At 36.7% G+C, this 16,185-nt stretch overlaps 1 protein-coding gene across 1 annotated transcript in view; it reads left to right on the plus strand.

The window, feature by feature from the left end:
* The first annotated feature begins 502 nt into the window (after positions 1-502).
* The window catches only part of LOC121731072 (T-related protein), a 29,867-nt gene continuing 14,184 nt past the window's right edge, over positions 503-16,185 (plus strand). The window contains exon 1 of the mRNA XM_042120402.1: positions 503-674. The gene's annotated coding sequence lies outside the window, so the exon portion shown is untranslated. The remainder of the gene's footprint in view (positions 675-16,185) is intronic.

Raw genomic sequence — 16,185 nt, forward strand, 5'->3', positions numbered from 1 at the left:
TCCATTCACAAAATTATCTATACTAAGGTTATAAAGTTATTAAAAAACTTAATAAATATTTATGTTTCTAATTCGGACACACCTATCAAGAAATGAATATTAATATTGAAATGTAGAGTTACGGTACTAAATTAATTTATATAAAATGTATGAGTTATTGGGTGAGTTCGTCTAGCTGCGCGCGCGCAGGATTGTCGCAGTAGCGGTCAGGCTTCGCCACCAATCAGTAGGTTTGTCAATACGTGGTGGGCGGGGCTTGTGTCACCTGTATGTGGGTTTGATCGACGCACCGCGTCACCCAAAATAAGCTTTATCACAACGACATAGAGCTGAAAATCGTGGCGGCCGTGCTGATTATATCTACGAGACTGCTATCGTAAATTTATGTGTATGATTGGGGAATACGGTTGGTTTTTCGTTGCGAGGCTCCAAATGGTGGTTATATTATTATCTTGTGTACATGCTAATGAAGTGTAGTGGTCGAGTTTGTGGTAGTTGGTCATGCAGTTGGCACGTCAGCACTGATTTGTGTAATGTGACAAACGAGCCCCTAACTGGACTCCGTGTTAGATAATGCGTTACTGGATGTATAAACTACAGTGAAGTGCAGTGAACTGATTGATATGTTAGTCTACTGAACGTTACAGTACGGAGTTACCTACTAAATATTTTCGGTAAGTTTCTATAAGAAAATTAATAAGCTGCGGCCTCAACACACGGCGCTAAGGTACTGATGAAAAATTGTCTTTTACTCTACATTAGTGTGGCGACCACAGATTACTTTATTATATGCTGTAAGTGGCGACACGTTACCCATTACTAAGTAATTAGCAACATTAGATTTTTCTTAACAGTTTTAAATAACATGGGAACAAAAAAAAGAGATCAGCCATTTAAGCATAGGTCTAAGTAAGGCGGTTGCTTTTTCTCAACTAACTGAGTTTTAAATGAGAGAAAAATCCAATTCAGTTTCATTATTTACTTATGTAAGGGGGGTACTGGGTGCATAAACATTATAGGTACCGGTCTATTTCTGCAACGTCTATTACCTCTTCACGCCCAAACCGCTGAATCGATTTTGCAAAAGTTTAGTATGAAGATACCTTGGGGTCCCGGGGAAAGACATAGGGTACTTTTTATCCCGGAAAAATTTACGGTTCCTGCGCGATAAAGGAATTTCAGCGCAACCATACTATGTGGCGCAACGGAGTTGCGGGCGTCATCTAGTAGATTTTTTTTTTAAATAACTGCACTATTACTAATCACTGACACCTTGGCACAGCTCACTTAAAAACATTCTGAAATTACATGTGTAGTAGCTATTAGGTTTCAAAGACACTAGTTAGTAGTGGAAGAAAGAAAATTCATAGGCTTAAAATCTGATGAGACCCGCCGAGCCGATGATGAGAATCTGCCGAGACGAGCCAAGCGAAGCGCAAGGGCACTATCTATACTACCTTTTCTCGAAGTGTTTCGTCGTTTTTTCGAACCCTCATCGAGTTGATTTCCGATGTGCCAGATGTCAATAATAGACTTACATTATTAAACATAAAAAGTCTCAATTGAATATGTATCTCTAATACTTTATAATTTGTATTTTAGTATCAATATAAATATTTTATTGATACTAAAATACACCGATTTCGTCACTGACATACTGAATCACTATCACACTGATGATCATCAAAATGTTTGGCTACTTCCTGAAGTGCTAGAGCCTAGAAAGCTGAAATTGGGTATGTAATCTAAGTTTAGTTTAAAACCAACAAAAAAGTTCATAAACTTATAACTTTCGCCCCCCATCCCCTAAAAAAAGGGGGGGGGGGGATTTTAAATGAGACTTTCACCAATTTTATGAAATAAAACAAGAGTTTACACGGGACTGTAGACAGTAACTAAAACCTTTAAATAAGTACTTCCAAGAACCAACTTGAAGATCTGAAATCCCACCAAAACATTTCTTGTAAAATGTTGCCGAGACGACCACATATTAAGATTCACCCTGTAAAAATATATGAGATCTCATGTACCTAGAGCCAAGCTTCTGAATCTACACGACCTAACTCTAACTGAACCTAACTTAAACAAATTCTATGTATATCAGTAAATATGTATAATGTATATATGTATATGGCTCGGCTGTTTTGTTACTAACTTCAGATCAGAAACTAACTTTAATATATTATAGTCGTCTCGGCAACATGTTACAAGAAATGTTTTTTGTGGGATACTTTTATCCTGGAAAAGTTAAGTTTTGTCTTTAACAATAATTATTATCGGTCGGTAGGGTAGATGACTAGCAGGCCGGTGTCCAGCATTTTAATCTTGTTAAGAGATCCGGTACCTACATTTCAAAAAGTGGTTAGACGGTCCTAGCAGGAACCGTATATAATATATTAACATAGAGTTTTTAGAATCAAAACTTTGAGACGAATCATTAAACTTCTAAATCATTCTTTGGTCCGTACTGATGTTAGTGAAAATATATATATTATTGCTGTTTGATTTGTAAACTAATGTTCAGCAGAATTCTTCGTTCTATTTTCGGTATTTTTAAATATTGTTCAATCTTCATAGTAACAAACGAATATAGAAAGATAGATCTTTCTATATTAGACTATGTCCCGTGCCGCCTCTCACTGTTAAGTACTGACTTTACAAAGTTGCATCAATACACTGCGACTATGCAAGGTTGCCGTCGAGACGAAATAATGATAGAATTTTATGTCCAATTCTGCCGTTATAATAATTATTATAATTACATACAATAATATAAGTAAGGATAAGTAAGGATGTAAGAATCTTTACTAATATTATAAATGTGAAAGCGTGTCTGTCCGTTTGCCTATTTTTTTTCAGGCATAAGCCACTTAAACGATGTTGATGTTTTTAGGGTTGCGTACGCAAAGGGTAAAAACGGGACCCTATTATTGAGACTTCGATGTCTGTTCGTCTGTCCGCCTGTCCGTCTGTCTCCAGGCTGTAACTCAAGAACCACTTTAGCTAGAATTCTGAAATTTTCACAGATTATGTATATCTGTTGCTGATATAACAACAAATATTTAAATAAAAATTAAATATTTACATTATACATACAACTCCCATACAACAAACGTGATTTTTTGCCCTTTTTTGCTCTATATCAATAATGGCAATAGGTAGGTACTTGATTTTTTCTCAAGGTCCTTAATTATATGTAATTATTATTATTATACTTTAATATTTAAATATTATATCTAAATATAATTAGGGGGGTCAAAAACTTTGTATCCCTTTTGACGAAAAATGGGGAAACGTAGGTGAATGAAAGTTTGCACAGTTATAGTTTATATAGTGAAGGAGTGCATCGAGCTTACATTATTTTGAAATTATGCTTTTATCATACATTTTTTTAACAAATAAAACATTACACACACTACAACACACACACTAGGAAAAATGACAGATTTTCGAGTGATAAGTCTATACATACGAATTAAACTCTTTTATTTATGGTTGAAGCTGTTGACAATAAGGTGACCAATTGAAAATGGATAATAGTTTTTTATTGAATCTTAGATACTATTAGACAATGCTTACACAGCCAGTCTGAGATCAGCTGAGTCCCAGAGACAAGAGTTGAAAAAAATATGATAAAGTCAATATTTTTACTAAATATGGGTAGTAGTCCTAATTTCGCTAAAACTAAGGTCGAATTTCGATCATTGGGCGATCTCTAGTTAAAATAAAAATAAAAAAATTAAGGGGGTCTCCCATACAAAAACACAATTTTTGGCCAAATTTTGCTCTATAATGGCACGGAACCCTATGTGCACGAGTCCGACTCGCACTTGGCCAATTATTTTTTATTGTAGATATTTTTAGTTTCGGGTAGTAAAAGTAAAATATAAGGACATAGGAAACATTTTAACCCGTAGAAATGTACGCGCAATAAACCAGATAAACCTGCGCAACGGAGTAAAGTTGCGGGAAACAACTAGTATGAAATAAAGGACGATGGCTATTGGCATGGCACATAAGTACTGAAAAAAATTAAAAACTTTGTCACAACAAAGTATATTAATGTTTTTATTCCTATTTTTGTCCCGACGGTACAACCTACTCATATTTTATGCAAGCGTTGATGTCAGAGTAGAAAATTTTCTTATTCCCCACGTTTCGACTATTTTCCAGCGGCCGTCGAGAGTGGACTTCAGAATTTGCCCAGCACAGCTCCAATCAAACCTTATTTGATATTTCGTTCTTCCGCCGGTTCGGTTTAGAAGACCTGCTTCTAGTCGGGTTACCTAGTTCCCAGTAGCATTATTTTAGATTTGACATTCAGAAGATATTTTGTATAAAATTCTTTCTCAGTAAAAATATTTACCTACAAGATCACGCCCGCAACTCCATTGCGCCCAAATGCGTGTATCGCGCAGGAACCGTACCTTTTTCAGGATAAAAGTATCCTATGTCCTTTCCCGGAACACAAAGTACCTATCTCTGTACCAAATTCCAGCAAAATCGGGTAAGTGCTTAGTGGTTTGAGCGTGAAGAGGTAATAGATAGACAGACAGACAGACGGATAGACAGATATAATATAATAATAGCTCCCACACCGGTTTCGGTGACGGTGGCCGGTTTCATTGAAACCAGGCCAGCTACGCAGGAGTAATTTTATAGTGCCCAAGTGTGTGCGCAGTACACAAGAGCACTCTCTATTCCTTTACTTCATAACCCAGTGGGACGGAAGACCGACACGACCGGCGAGAGATCAGGCGCAGGGCCGACTTTTTACATGCCCATCCGACGCATGAATCATCTTACTTGTCAGACAATCAGGTGATCAGCCTGCATTGTCCTAACCAAACTTGGAAATAACATGTTTCCAACGCAGGAATCGAACCCACGACCTCCGAGTCAAGAGCCGCGCTCTATACCACTAGACCACGAAGGCATTATCACACAGACATAGACACATAGACAGATGGACATACAGACAGACAGACACACTTTCGCACTTATAATATTAGTATGGAATTGGATTGTTTATTATTAATACCCGATAATACCGAAGATTTCTATCAGAATATTTCTTAAAGTGAGTAAGAAGCTGCGCAGGCGCAGGTCCGCGCGGGCGCGGGCACGAAGCCGCGGTTCCGTGTTCGGCGAGGCCCGACAAAGAACACCATAAAGTTTTACAGCGCGCATAAAACCCCGACTTTTTAACCCGACTTATTTGAATTAATATCAATCCCTCAATGGGCTTCACTCGTCAGACTCTAAACTTTACGACCACGGGATTGACGAATAAAATTTAATTGATACGTAACTCAAAAAGGCCCGATTGCGGTTGTAAGCTTCCGAATTTCAATTATTTACATTGAAAATTTTCTATCGCATTGAGTCATCGGAGCCATAAATAGTTGTGGAACGGATGCATGATGTGGCCTTTTTAAATGATCTGGATTACAGTAATTAGCTATGAATTATGTATAAAACATTTGTGCCTATGCTGTTCAGTTTAGTGCAATACCGATGTATAGAACCTGAAAGATGACCGCGTATGGCTTGGAAAATGAAAAATTGTGTAGCGTATTTTTATAGACGTAGCCGTGAAACATTCAGCAAAATCATCTGAAAATGCTTAAACATGTTATTGTCTTGAAGTTTAGGACTCTTCCACAGATAAGTACGTTATTGTACATAATATTATAGGGAGTGCTTCCGCTGCCGGCGCCGGCTGCCAAAATATCAGTAATGGTAATCGGCGGGCGGCGGTAGTAGGGGGAGGTCCCCCAGTGGCGGACACTTAAGGTTTTTTGGAAATAGTTCACTATAGAAAATAAAAAAATAACTTTTATTCATGAGATCTCAAGAGTAACAGAGTATACAATCAATAGAAACTAACAAAACAGCAATTTTTGCTTAAACATAATTAGGAACTTTGCAAAGATTTTGGCACTTACTGAAGGGTTAAATTGAACTTTGGTGAAAAATAAATCAGTTTCTGAAAGTGGCGCCTAGTACCGGACGCATATCAAGTAAAACCCGTAGCGCTGGACATAATCAGCGAATCAAACACCTATCGCAGGTATAGCAACCTGCGCATTCACGAATGTCTGCACACTCTTCGTGAGCCCACCCATGACAGTTGGACCACTGTATCTAATCTTCGTCGTAGTCCTCTAAACTCATTTTTTGATAACACGTTATCGATCGCTTCTTGTAAGTTCTTTGGGTCTCACTGTCCTTTCTTTTTCACATTCTCATTTTTTTTTAGTTTCCGACAGTATTTTCTGTAAAATAAAATTATTTAGTTAAAAATATCAATGAAAATAAAATACCTAAGAAGCATGTTCGTGTCCGGTACTGGGGGAAATGCCCTTGTCCGGTACTAGGGGACGAGAACGTCAAAAATTAATGCAATTCATACAAATACTACTATAAAAGTTGATATTTTTTTTTAGATTACATGGAATATCATGCCATGTTTAGTGTATAAGAGAACGTAACATAGTAGTATATAAAAAACCAAGAGCTTAATAGTTACCTGAATCTTATGCGGTGCAACGTTTTCCCGCCTACACATACAAAAACCCTCTCTAGCTTACGCTCGCGGGCCAGTGGCCTGCTGCCCCATGAGGTCCGGCGTTGAAACCGTCCCCCGCACCCCTCTCACACGTCTTTCAAACAACCGCGTTTTGAATTATCAAAATATAACTAGTGTCCGACGCTAGGTGCCGTCCGGCGTTAAGGGATTTCCCCCTAACTGCCGGCAGCCGAAATATATAAAAAAACGGCTGCCGGCGCTGGCACTCAAAATGGGAACCGGTGATAATGCGTAAATTGCTAGGTTAGGCCTGTAGACAAGTGGCAAAGCGCTAACGCTAGCGCTACAAAATGTATGCGATTTGACATAAGTCATCGCTTCACTAGCGAATACTAATGTCAAATCCATACATTTTGTAGCGCTAGCGTTAGCGTTAGCGTAAGCGTTTTGCCACTTGTCTACGGGGGCTGTGCCGATAAACAAATTTTAAAAAGAAATAATTATAATTTCAAATACTTATTCGACTTCTTAAGCGACTTCTAAAGGTGGAGGTTATAATATGTTCGGCTGTGGATATTTTAGTTTTTTAAGATGCATTTTCATGTACCTTAGCTTAACTACCTTTTTTTAGCTACCAAAAAGTAAGATTTTGCACCACAGTATCCCTGTGGTATACTTCCGAAGGTACTGAACAGAACTTCGGACTCCTTATACACGTTAGAGAGTTTCAGCGTTGTTTATAGAAGCAAAGGTACTTTAATATTATGCTTCTATGCAGATCATATTTATCATCATCGTCATCATCACTACCATTAAAATATGAATCCTCACATTATGATCTTATAATATTTTGTACTTTTCATAGTTCTTTAGCTCAAGGCTGATGTTTTTGATCATTGTTCTGTCATTTAACAAGCAATGTTTGCCGAATAGGCGCCGGCAGCCTATTCGGCAAACTTCGCGTGACTTCGGCAAACTTCGGAAAACGGCGCCGGCAGCCATTTCGGCAACCGGCGCCGGCAGCGGAGGCACTCCCAATATTATAATATCCTGGAAATATCGCCAGTAATTTTTATTAATAATAAGTATAGAGGCGTATTCTTAATTTGTAATATAAAAATTAAGAATCCGCCTCTATTATTCTTTTTTAGGTTTATTTTATTTATTTTGTAATCATTCTTTTTCAGGATATAATTACCCTATACAAAACCAAAAGCAATTAAAAATATATTTATATGCCAGATCCAGCAATCAATATTTTGATATTTATGTATTTCTTGCATGTTACCGCGATACCAGCAAAATTTATTTCAACATTTATAATATAACACCTACACAAAAATGAAAAATTAACTTTTCTAATACTCTATAATATTATTAATTATTATAATTGCTCATAAATGCCTCAGTTTTAATATTTGGAAATAAATTAAATTTAGTTCGACAAAGTCATATAATATTTTATTTCGAACATCGAAACTTATTTCTTTAACTTATAAAATTAATAAAAAAACTACATTGAAATATTAATTAAAATCATATTATAAATGTAACATATTATTATAATACAAAATAGCGTTTTAATTATAATCATTAAATAAAATAGTTTTGGCATACATAAAAAAGACTTCAACGCGCACGCATGACGAAATATTTTAATAACGAATTTAATAACTGTCTACGAAAGATAAGATTTTATCACACATAATTATTATTAATGTCCACTTTTATATGCGATAATGTTTCGCAAATATTATGTTACAAACACTCATATTTAGAGATTGGGTTATGGCGGATTGTTGCCGTTATAGCAACTGACTGTTACCTACATTTTTATCGCTTGCAGCCTTTGAGAATACATTGAGATTAAAAAATTACAGATTTTATTTGCGTATCTAGGTATACAAAGAGTGTATTCTTTGGCAGAAAGGAGCCCCATGTAGTAGGTACCCTAAGAAGTCTGGTGTAGAGCCTTTGTAACACAAAAGGAAGTCGGTTAAAAATAGATAGACAAAATGTATATTTATACTATAATCTATACATCTATACATATAAATAAAATTGGAGTGTCTGTTTGTAATATTGAAAGAACCGTTTTTTACCACATGCATTTGAATGTATATGCGATACATACACCAAAACAACATTTTTACAATTTTTGTCTGTATGTCTGTTTGTCTGTTTGTTCCGGCTAATCTCCGAAATGGCTGGAGCAATTTTGACGGGACTTTTTTTTGGCAGATAGCTGATGTAGTAAAGAATAACTTAGGCTACTTTTTAACCGACTTCCGAAAAGGAGGATGATATATTTAACTTTTTTTGTATGCAGTTTACGCGGACGAAGTCGCGGGCAACAGCTAGTATAATATATAATTTAAACTATTAAGTATATTATTATATGTAAAGCCATAATAATAATATACTTAATAGTTTAAAAAAAATTAAAAAAAAACATGCTGTAGCCAATCCACCATCTTGGATGCCCGCCATGTTGGATTAAAGTCACGTGACTATTTTTTTCGTATTTCTGACAGCAAATTTGATACCCATAATATCATGGGGGTGCATTTCAAGTAGCCTGTCTGCCATCTTGGGGAGGCCGCTATATTGGATTTGTACTGACGTTTCTTAGCTAGTCATGTATTGTCATCAGAATTCAGAGCGTGTGCGAAATTTCATCCTAATCGAAGACCGGGAAGTGGGTCAAATTAAGATCCAAGATTTTCTTACAAACATATAGTTACAATACAGTGAAGCTAATGAAAGCGTGTTAAAAAATAAAACAGACGCGCGCGGCCAGGAGCATGTTGTCACCTGCATGCGGACGAGCGGGGCTAAAAGCATTTAGCATTTAGCAATTCCTCTTAATCAATTCAGCAAATGAATTGCCAAAACTGTCAAAATGACAAATGTCAAATCAGTACAAAAATACAGAAATGAGTTGCATTTTGCGATTTTAGAAAAAATAGTCATATTATGATTCATATCATGATTCTTCAAAGCGAGCATTTTATCCCCGCAAAGCGACCATTTTATTCCGTCGGCGGGATTCGAACCCATGACCCCTACTAGCTACCAACAGCTCACCCACTGAGCCACAGAGGTCGTCAAATCTAACCTAACCTAACCTTGGAATTCGGAAAAAGTACAAAGTCTCCCACTGCCGGATACTTATGACACTTATGACTGTTGCTTTTCACTGTCATTTAGGGGTTAGGTTTAGAGATGGGCATTTACCCGGTAAAAACCCGAGGCTCGGGTAAATACCCATTTATTACCTATTTTTACCCACCCATTTTCATTTTATACCGGGTACAAATGAAAATCAGTTTATATCTCTAAAATATTAGCTAAAACAGATAATGTGACTCTTCTGATAAATAAAAATGATACCTATTTTTTTAATAAATATTCACATACTATATTTGTTATTATTTACGTACTTCATCTTGTATGTAGCGATTAAAAAAGTGTTACATAATAATATATAAATCGTGCACGACAAGAGTTGTAAAAATTATAATAATAATGATTGTTATGTGTTCTTTATTTTAGATGAATAATAATTATAATGTTTAATTTTTTTCTTTATTGTGCCTTTTTTTAATCTGTTGCATGTTTTTTTTTTAATATTAAATTAACATTTTGAGTTTTATAACTCAAAATTTTACATAGTAAATCGCAATATTAAGGGTTTCGCCAATAAAGTAATGTTTTACATATATTTAAAGACTCATCAATATTTACCTGGTATTTTTAATTTATACCCGGTAAGAATGGGTATTTTTTAATTTTTACCTATTCCACCCATTTTTACCAATTTTTACCTACCCGATTTTTACCCACCCGCCCATCTCTAGTTAGGTTAGGTAGACCTTAAGAACTGGAACCCCTATAGTAACCGCGACCGAAACTCCATAGTGTTTGGTCATTCTTATTTCTATATAGGTGTCATATACAGGCAAACTCCAAGCTTCTATTAAATAATGAAAATCTGGCTGTCGCTCACTCTTGGATTGTAAGGTTAAACATGTAAAATCTTTATAAAACAATTGAGATCTCATTAAAACAAATTAGGAATTGATTATTTATCTTTTGATTTACTGGAGCGTCGTTAATGAGTGAGGCGCGAAGCGTACGACCGTTTGCACCCTCGTGTCAAAAGTAATACTTACTAAATAACAGTGTGTCGGGTCGGTTATACGTCCCACTGGGTTATGGGAGTAAATAAGACTGCGCACATACTTGGGCACTCAGCAGGTGTAGTACTAGTTTCAAGACTAGTAAGAAGCTTTTTTTGTGAAGAGCCTATACCAGGGGTCGGCAAGTAATTTTTGGTAGGGTCCGGATGCAATGGCAAAATTTTTACAAGGTCCAGAAAAAATACACTTGTCCTGTACTGTAGCTTAAAAATATTATTTCAATTTATAATAGTATACGTATACCTTATGTATGTATTAATTGATACTTGGTATTTTAAAATACATTACAATATTTCGCGATCCGAGATTCGCCCTTTCGAGGTTCGCGTACGGACCGCGGTCCGCCTGTTTTCTAACGCTGGCCTATAGGTACTATCCCACTGCTGGGCCTCCCCCAAGGGCTTCCATCTATCTTGTTCTAACGCCACCGCAGGCCAGCCTGACTTATAGGCATCCAGTTCATCTCGCCATCTTATAGTAAGAAGCTGAAACTTTTTTCATTTTCTATCGATATCTCATCTGTTAAAATTTATTAAATTATCCATAATAAATAATAATAATATCTATGGACATTTCACACTACGTCAGTCTGGCCCCGTGGTAAGTACCTGAAGGACTTGTGTTACAGGTACCAGACAACGGAAATATATTTAATACTTTTATACTATACATATATTTAAGATTTTTATTATATTATGATACACATATTTAATACACATCCATGACCTAGGAACTTTTTAAAAACTTTTTGTTCCGTCGGCAGGATTCGAACCCGCAATCCCCGGCTTGAGCTACCAACGCGCTCATCACTGAGCCACAGAGGTCGTCATCCACACCCATATACATAAACTACCAAAATCATTAACTTTTATTTTGCCTTCGCTGTATGTATGCGTTTTTTTCTCGTTTATTGTAATAAATTTTCTTTGGATTGAAAATTTCACAAGTCAAAATTTTGTCAAATTATGTAATAACTAGATGACGCCCGCAACTCCGTTGCGCCAAAACTCGTTTATCGAGTGGGAACCGTGCATTTTTCTGGCACAAAAAGTATCCTATGTCCTTTCCCGGGACTCAAAGTGTCTCCATGCCAAATTTCAGCAATATCGGTTCAGCGGTTTGGGCGTGAAGAGGTAACAGACAGACAGACAGACAGACAGACAGACACACTTTCGCATTTATAATATTAGTATGGATATTATCTAACGCCACGATCTATATTTAACGCCTCCGTGGTCTAGTGGTATAGAGCGCGGCTCTTGACTCGGAGGTCGTGGGTTCGATTCCCGCGTTGGAAACATGTTATTTCCAAGTTTGGTTAGGACAATGCAGGCTGATCACCTGATTGTCTGACAAGTAAGATGATCCATGCGTCGGATGGGCATGTAAAAAGTCGGTCCTGCCTGATCTCTCGCCAGTCGTGTCGGTCGTCCGTCCCACTGGGTTATGAGAGTAAAGGAATAGAGAGTGCTCTTGTGTACTGCGCACACACTTGGGCACTATAAAAATTACTCCTGCGTAGCTGGCCTGGTTTCAATGAAACCGGCCACCGTCACCGAAACAGGTGTGGGAGCTATTATTATTAAGTATGGATATGTTTTGTTTAAAATAATCGATTTTTGGATTTTTTAACGAATATTTATTCCCTCTGGATTGCAAACTTTATCAATATTTTGTCATAAATAAATCTTCGTTTCAATGAACTTATTTTTCATATACTCATACAACGGGATGGTGCACTCAGGTTATTTGGAATGTAGTGGCTTCCTCAAGTTTATGACGCTAACAACTATTTATTACCGCATCACTCCCCGACGACAGAGTGAGTGCGTCGGGTTTTTACTGATTGAAGCCTGTCCTAAAGTCACTGATGTTTTATGATGTAGCGACCCGTCTTAGCTGGTTCGGGTGCAATTTGTATTATACGTATACCCGAGGAAATTGATTCCTAGGCAGTTGATAGACCTACGTCGTTTGGTCGGTTTATGTTAAATCAATGTTAGCTGTGATCGGTCGGATGAGTTTGACGTAACGCGACCAAATTACTTAGGTCCGCCATCTGCCTAGGAATCAACTTCTCTGATAGCACAAGACTCCATCTATAGATGAAATGCATGAAACTGACTTAAAATGTCAAATTTCATCTACAGACTCGCCTATGTTATAGAATTCTTCTTCCAGTAGGACAATATTTGACTTTTCGAAAGTTTACAAAAAGATTATTATATGCGAATATTTTATTTATTGTTTTCCGATTTTTCGGCTACTTATCACTTCTCATCGTTCTTGGACTTGTATTGTCTTGGACAAGTCAGCGTGTATTTGCTGCAGCAGCGACAATATTATGTAACTGAAATGTCGAAAAAATAAAAGTGCACCCACCATCCACAAGGCACTGGCAGATTTGTAATCGAGAAGACTGTAGTCTAAAAAGATTAGCAAACAACAAAGGATGGCAAGTTTCTGGATTTTAACAGTCTAGGACTATGCACTCTAGGAAATGTTACAAAATGATATTTGTATTTATTTATTTTATAGGGGTATACTAGACATATTGCTCAACTAATTTTCAAGCCTGATGTGTCTATAGCAACTTTATTAGCATACGAGTACATGTAACTTTGAAAGTTTTTCTAAAGCTACTCGGTAAGCCGAATCTGGGTGCCACAAGAAAAGCTCATAACTTTTTCTTATTTTAATTTGAAATTATTTTGAGTTCCTGACGACTGAATAAAAAAAATTGGCCAAGTGCGAGTCGGACTCACGCACGAAGGGTTCCGTACCGTTATAAAGCAAAAGTAAGGAAAAAATTGTGTTTTTTGTATGGGATTACTTACTGCCCCTTTAATTATTTATTTTATTTTTGTTGTTAAATATTAAAGTACACATATAACTAAGGATTGATGTGTAAATTGCAAGTGTCTGCATGTCGTTATAATAGATTACGAGCCAAAAAGGCCAAAACAAATCACGTTTGTGATTTGTTTTGGCCTTTTTGGCCAAATAATAACTTTATTTTGTTTTTAGTATTTGCTGTTATAGCGGGACAAGAAATACACAATTTGTGAAAATTTCAGAAGTTTAGATATAGCGGTTCTTCAGTTATAGCCTGGAGATAGACAGACAGACGGACAGCTAGACATCGAAGTCTCAGTAATAGGGTCCCGTCTTTACCCTTTGGGTACGGAACCCTAAAAACTGAATAATAAATATTATTAAATTATGAATTTGAATTTCACCCGGACGCTTTTCCTTAGGATTCGAATGACTACAAAGCATTGTAAAATACACTTTTATATATTTTTGGAAGTAGAGTATTTTGGGTTTTCAGTTAATACAAAATATTATAGTTTTCACGTACCTTATAGTAGAATGTAGATACTAGATACCTGTATGTATTATATACTCCTACTTAGGCAACAAGCACGACGGCAAACAATATTTGTAATTTATTGTGACATTCGTAGGTTACACCTTATTGATCACGAATTGCGTTGTTTGGTTTTAGTCTATTGTTTGATTAACATATCAAGGCTGCGGTTGTATACATGCCAAGTGATAATAAAATTTCAAGTTTGAAACGTTGATGACGCAAGACCATTAAAAATACTCGGATTCGGCATTTGCATAGCTCCTCGGCCTTCGTTACGCGCTCCGTCCGCAAACTTTACAATTGGAAGAGACAACACCGGCCATATTGTTTCAATGGATCCGATTTCGGTTCTTGCATCGACAATTAGCACCTCTCGCCTGCCCTAGGTGCGGACAATTGCGCCTCTGTGCGTCTCCGCGTCACCGCACAAAGCGCGTCGTAAACGCTGATCCTCTACAGCCTTCAGTTGTTATCTTTGATATTTTATAGTATCAGTAAAACGAACGATTGAGCGACATTCCTGGCGCATTAGGGCTCCAAACGAGTTTATATTGAAGGTACGGTCGATGAAACTCCATTACATTTAATTAAAACACAGTAAACGTTTATGCCTCATTTGTGTACTCGGAGTGGTTTCGTTACAGAGTTAGATAGAACGGGCCCGGCCCGAACGCCGTGTTTAAGTCGACCATTAAAAAGAAAATGTTCGCAATTCCTCTATACGACTCGAGTTTAATATTTATACCTCATGCAGTCGTAAAACGATGAATAATGACGCTACAGTGGAGTTGGCTAGTGCTGTAATTACTTGGCTTTATACCTAGTACCGCGTGCTGGCTTTCTTGTTGTGTAAAGTTTAAATGTTGTAACATTCCGGAACCTTCCCGTATCACTAGATATATTAACAATGAAGTTGAATATAAATGCTGGAAGATATTATTTATAGCTAATATACTAACTATTGTTTACTGTTATTTAAAATAAGTCAATTTCCAAAAAAATATATCTGTTCTTAATATTTTTGAAAGTAGATGCATATTTGTAAGCACAATTTGCCTTAGTTTTAAAACGATATTGTGTTCGTCAAGTTCGTTCTTATAGCGTTACAGCTTTACGATGAAATAAATTCTAAACTTAAAAAAAAACACATACCTATAAACCTAAAGCTAATATTTTCCCCTTTTTGCGATATTGTGGCAAATGCTAACGCCAACATAAAACCTATGTAGATAGTACCTCTATTTACGAGTATTACACTATTGTTCATCACCTTCACCAATATATGACTTAACGACACTACAATCTGAGTTAATTATTTGTTATTCGTCGCGAAAATGCATACTAATATTATAAATGCGAAAGTGTGTCTGTCTATCTGTCTGTCTGTTACCTCTTCACGCCCAAACGGCTGAACCGATTTTGCTGAAATTTGGAAAATTTAGGTTCCCGCGCGATTTAAAACGAATTTTGGTCCAACGGAGTTGCCGGCGTCATCTAGTTACCTACAAGCGGTAAAAGCACAGATTAGAATTTTTCACCATTATTGCATGGTAGGAATTCTCAAAATAAACTCAATGCTAAGTGCTCACATACGGTTTTGCTCGATCGAGCAATCACGTAGAGTAAAACCCACGGCTCGGGCTTTCGTCCACACATTCAGCATTGCTCGATAGTTTTACTCCAAATCGAAGGAAAATCGATTTATTTAATTCCATCGAGACGGCTCGATGCGAGCCTTCGAGCTGGGTCGATGTGAGCCTTCGAGCTGTAAGTTTTGCGGTCCACACTGTGGTTTTTGCTCGATTTGGAGTAAAACTATCGAATAAAACCGTATGTGAGTATTTAGCATAAGAGTAACTGTTACCATAAGTTAATTTATAAATATTTTTAAATTTTTTCATTCGTAGAACGATGAACTATAAGTAGCAGAGTAGGCAGTTAAGCTCATGTTAAGAAATACTTTAAACTTTTAACGAATCGTGAGTGGTGCATCAAGTTAAAAAGTGGTTTATTTTGTTTGACTTTCATTTACTGTAGAGAAAATACGTCACAAGACTTAGGGCCTGTTTCATCACTTT

Source organism: Aricia agestis, chromosome 10 (genome assembly GCF_905147365.1).
Source record: "Aricia agestis chromosome 10, ilAriAges1.1, whole genome shotgun sequence".
Taxonomy (NCBI): Eukaryota; Metazoa; Arthropoda; class Insecta; order Lepidoptera; family Lycaenidae; genus Aricia; species Aricia agestis.